Source organism: Triticum dicoccoides, chromosome 5A (genome assembly GCF_002162155.2).
Source record: "Triticum dicoccoides isolate Atlit2015 ecotype Zavitan chromosome 5A, WEW_v2.0, whole genome shotgun sequence".
Classification (NCBI taxonomy): domain Eukaryota; kingdom Viridiplantae; phylum Streptophyta; class Magnoliopsida; order Poales; family Poaceae; genus Triticum; species Triticum dicoccoides.
In genome coordinates, this window is record NC_041388.1 from 379,484,277 (window position 1) to 379,489,990 (window position 5,714).

Below are 5,714 nucleotides of genomic sequence, written 5' to 3' on the forward strand. Positions count from 1 at the left end.
TCGGCATGTCATAAAAGAACAATTCATGCACACATAGTAAAGGCCAATGCATAGTATAAATAGTTTCTTGCAATTTTATCATATAGGAAACATAGAGAGGTGGAGATATAGTTCCTCTCTCATAATAATTGCAAGTAGGAGCAGCAAGCACATGCATATTATATCTATCAAAATCATCATGTGCAATGGTAAAAGGCAACCCATCAATATAATCCTTAATAAGTGCAAACTTCTCCGATATAGTGTAGTTGGGAGAACTCAAAAAGATAATAGGACTATCATGCGTGGGTGCAATAGCAACAATTTCATGTTTAACATAAGGAACTATAGCAAGTTCATCTCCATAAGCATAATTTATATTGGCATCTTGGCCACAACCATAGCAAGCATCATCAAAAAGGGATATCTCAAAAGAATCAACTGGATCATAACAATCATCATAGCAATCATCCTTCGGTAAGCACGAAGGGAAATTAAACAATGTATGAGTTGAAGAGTTACTCTCATTAGAAGGTGGGCACGGGTAGCTAATCCGCTCTTCCTCCTTTTGTTCTTCGCTCTCCTCATCATCTTTTTCATCCAATGAGCTCATAGTTTCATCAATTTCTTCTTCCATAGACTCCTGCAAAATATTACTCTCTTCTTGGACAGCGGAGTAGTACTCAACATATGGTTCAACATAGGCATTAGAAGCATAATTATCATAGCAATATTTAAATATGGCAAAAAAATTCAGATTTGTAAAGAGTAGCATCATACTTTTCAATCAAAGAATCAATTTCAAAAGCACCCTTAAAAGCAATAAATTCTTCAATTTGTTGAACATCATAGTAATTATAAACACCCTTGGCATATGAAGATAAGATTCCATTATCAATAAACTCACATTGGTAGGGAAGGTGTTTCTTAGGGTTTTTAGAGCAACAAGTAAAATCATATATTTCACATAAATTCCAAGCATAGCATTGCAAATGTTGAATTTGACCCCATAATAGTTTCCCTTTCTCAGATATACGGTGTCGCACATAACAAGCATGCTCATCTAAAGATTTGCCCTCAACTAAGCTAGTTGGGGTTTCAGCACGAGCACATAGGGATCAAAGATGATCCAAGTAATAAGGTTCAGCAGTGTGATAGATTTTGAGTGGTTCTGCAACCATTGGTTCAGTAGGTACAACTATTTTTTTGGTATTTTGCGTTTCCTACCCATGACTAAAGATAGAAAACAACTAAGAACAGCAAATAAAAATTACTTAGTGATAAAGCAAACAAGCACACACGAGAATATTCACCCCACGCTATTGCTCCCCGGCAACGGCGCCAGAAAAAGGTCTTGATAACCCACAAGTATAGGGGATCAATTGTAGCCTCTTTCGATAAGTAAGAGTGTCGAACCCAATGAGGAGCTAAATGTAGAATAAATATTCCCTCAAGTTCTATCGACCACCGATACAACTCTACGCACGCTTGACGTTCGCTTTACCTAGAACAAGTATGAAACTAGAAGTACTTTGTAGGTGTTTTTGGGTAAGCTTGCAAGAAAGTAAAGAACACGAAAATAAAAGCTAGGGGCTGTTGTCGGTGTCAAAACCGGTGGATCTCGGGTAGGGGGTCCCGAACTGTGCGTCTAGGCTGGATGGTAACAAGAGGCAGGGGACACGATGTTTTACCCAGGTTCGGGCCCTCTTGATGGAAGTAAAACCCTACGTCCTGCTTGATTAATATTGATGATATGGGTAGTACAAGAGTAAATCTACCACGAGATCAGAGAGGCTAAACCCTAGAAGCTAGCCTATGATATGATTGTATGTTATGGTTGTTATCCTACGGACTAAAACCCTTACGTTTATATAGACACCGGAGAGGGTTCGGGTTACACAAGGTTGGTTACAAAGGAGGATATATCCATATCCATATTGCCTAGCTTGCGTTCCACGCCAAGTAGAGTCCCGTCCGGACACGAGACGAAGTCTTCAATCTTGTATCTTCATAGTCTAACAGTCCGGCCAATGGAGATAGTCCGGCTGTCCGGAAACCCCCTAATCCAGGACTCCCTCAGTAGCCCCTGAACCAGGCTTCAATGACGATGAGTCCGGCGCGCAGTATTGTCTTCGGCATTGCAAGGCGGGTTCCTTCTCCGAATACATCACAGAAGAATTTGAATACGACGATAGTGTCTGACCCTGCAAAATAAGTTCCACATTCCACCGTAGAGAGAATAATATTGTCGCAGATCTAATTTGCTGGCTTGTTTTGGCAGCATGACGTTACGTCATGGCCCGATGATTATTTGAACCGTTTCTTTTAACCAGCCCCGCACATAACGCGAGGCAGTTTTTCGACACCTCTTGTCAAAGCAGAGATCGTGTCCCCTTATTACGGGATTCTCATCAATATGGGCGTGGGTAACCCAACCACGCCATCAATTGTGGCGCTTGGGGGGATAAGCGAGTTTTACCAGGCAAGTGGGGACGCTTAGTTTCGTCCACCCATATAAAGGGGTAAGGATTCACCTTTCTATCCATGCCTTCTTCCTCCCTTACCCATCCGTTTTCGCACACTCAAGCTCTAGCGCCCAAGTCCACACTTCCCACCTCGACCTTCTCCAATCATGTCCGGAGCAGGAGGCAAGTGGATGGTCTCCTCCGTCACGGAGGGAGACATCAAGAAACTGAGGAGAGCCGGATACCTGCCCGACGACATCGCGCATCGGCTCCCAGATGAGGGGCAGCTCATCCCCACCCCCAGGCCCCATGAGAGGGTAGTATTCCTCACCCATTTCCTCCGCGGACTGGGATTCCCTCTCCATCCCTTCGTTCAGGGGCTCATGTTTTATTACGGCCTGGATTTCCATGATCTGGCCCCGAACTTCATCCTCAACATCTTGGTGTTTATCTCGTGTGCGAGGCCTTCCTCCGCATCAAGCCCCACTTCGGCTTACGGCTGAAGACCTTCAGTGTCAAGCCGAAGGTGGTGGGCGGCTGCCAGGCGGAGTGCGGAGGCGCCATGGTGGACAAGATGCCCAACGTAACATGGCTCGAGGGCTCCTTTGTGGAAACCATAAAGGGGTGGCAATCGGGGTGGTTCTATATCACCGAGCCGCGCGACCCTGCATGGGCAGCGGCCCTCGAGTTCCGATATGGCATCCCCAACTGGGGAGGCCGGAGGGTCCAAGAAGGGAAGGACTCTCCTTCCGGACAGTTCCACCGCTGCCGACGAAGGCGAAGACGAGTGGTTGCCTAGGGTCAAGCCCCCGGGGAGATCGTAAGTATTCGGATACCAGAGTAACTCATAGGATTCCTTTGTCGCACTGCTTTCCCTAACGCTGAACGCAAATATGCAGGCTGCCACGAGCCAGTATCGATGTATCATCGGACGACACCTTGGGCTTGTCGGACATGGATAGCGATCCAGTCCCGACCGCCACCTCCCCTCATCCTACCGACGATGCCGAGGTGTTGTATCTAGAGGCACCGGATCGAGGGGAGACAGTCCCAAAGGCGCCTCAAGGCAACCTTCCGTACTCCGGGAGCCGAGGGGACGGGGCCCCTGAGAGCTGCGAGTTCGGCCCTCAGCCAAACACCGCGCCAGAACCTCCAGCGGTTCCAGGCTTAGGCAAGCAGTCTCCTTCTAAGAGGGGCAAGACGCCTGTGCCGGTGACCTCTGTCCATCCAGAGGTGCCGAACAATCTGCTGGAAGCACTTCGCAGCGCTTCCATCGACGAGGAGCACCGCACTATCATGAGTGCGGTGATCCAGAAGGTTCAGTCCGACAAGAGCAGACTGACTGAAGCCTGTGCCAGCCTTCTTACAGGCTTTGAGGTAAGTGTTTTAAAATGTAGTAGTAAATATTACCACATAGACAGTAGCCCCTGATGCTTTGTTCGGTGTTCACAAAGAAAAGCTGAACAGAGGATCAAATAATATCGCAGGAGTCTAATATAAGTATGTCAATATGCGTATGCAGGCTTCGCTGCTGGCGTCCACCGCACTGACTGCGGAGGTCATCATACCGAAGCAGGACCTCGAGGGGTCCAGGAAAGAGCTCAGCCTTGCCAAGAGGCAGCTTGAGGAGAACAAGGGTAAGTAATACCCTGTCTTATGTATATATATAAAAGTGGACGCGATTGGAAAATGACAGGATCATCGTATGTTTGCCAGGGGCCACGACCAAGGTGGCGACCCTGAAGCAAGCGCTAACTAAGGCCGAAGATACAGCGGCCAAGGAGCGCACCGAGAGAGAGAAGCACGAGGCTCGGGTGGGCGAGGTGCAGCAAGAGCTCCAGGCTCTTGTGGCGAAGCACGAGGCGTTGGAGCTTGACTCCAAGACACGGGAGTCTGAGCTTGCCGCGGCCCTCGAGAGTGTAAAAAGTGCCAAGGCCGAAGCCCAAAAGGCCCTCCAAGAGATCGACGTGATGAAGAAGATAGCGGCGGGTAAGGCTTTCTATATGCAAAGCAAGCATGTAAAAGTAAATTAGCGATTACTTACCCGGATCCGGAGCTCTTCAGGAGCATTCGCATATTTGCCCCGCAGTGTGTCCGATGCCGCACAATTTTACCAGGCCGAGGACGGAATCTCGACAGAGAAGATGTTCTGGTCTCAGTATGCTGAGGCCGAACATCCGGTGCCAATGAGCGACCAGCTGAAGCAGTTGGTCGAGCTACGTAAGGCGGCCAATCAGGCCATGAAGAGCTTTATAGTCCGGCTGTGGCCGGGTGACGCCCTTCCGAACAGCTTCTTCGGCCTGGTGAGGCGGCTTGTGGATGCCTGCCCACGGCTGGAGGTCGTCAAGCGATCTGTCTGCATTAAAGGTGCACGTCGGGCTTTCACCCGTGTGAAATTGTAGTGGGTCAAGCTAGACACCGTGAAGCTGATCAAGGAGGGGCCGCCGGAGGGCAAGGAGCACCGCCACCCCGAGATGTACTACGAGGGTGTTCTGCCGGGTGCCCGTCTTATCGCGGATGAGTGTTCAAAAGATGTAATATTTGAATGAGACTTGCTCATTTTATCCTGTATTTATGAAAACTTGTTTCATATGCTCTATGCAACGCTTGTTTGAATTTAAAATATTACCTTCTGTTTGGCCATTTATCCAATCTAAGAGATGGCTAGTCCTCGGCTTCTGCCCCCATGCCATGAGTGCTGGGGTGTTCGGGGTAAACCTGAGCACTCTTGTTCCCATATTTGGGTCCTTCGAGGGAGGTGCTCAGCACAACGAACAAGGCAACCAGACTAATAATGCTTTACCACTCTCACATAGCCATAGAATTCTATAATTTTAAATTTCGGCGAAGCCCCTGATATTCGGAAGGCCGAATTCAGGGCACGATACACGCTTGTAAGCCGGACGGGGCCAACCCCTCACCCTAAGCGGCATAAGTCTTTAGGGACTCGAAAAACCTCGCCGAACAGCGACCAGTCTCTCGCCTTATCATGACAGTCAGTTTTAGCTTTCTCTACTGAGGTGCTAAGCCCGGCAGAACAGGGGCACAATTGCAGTAGTTCTCCTAGTGCTACCTTAGCCGATAGAGCGGAACGTAAGGTACCAAAACATAGGAGCCGGGCAAACCCAACATTTGACCAAAGACATGATTCGGAGCTGATGCATATAATGCTATAAGTTCGGGGTGCCGCACTTGTGAAAGTGTTCGGACTTTTCACACTGTATTGTGAGGTACGTAAGCCCCTGGTGTATTAGCCGTACCAAGGTGTAC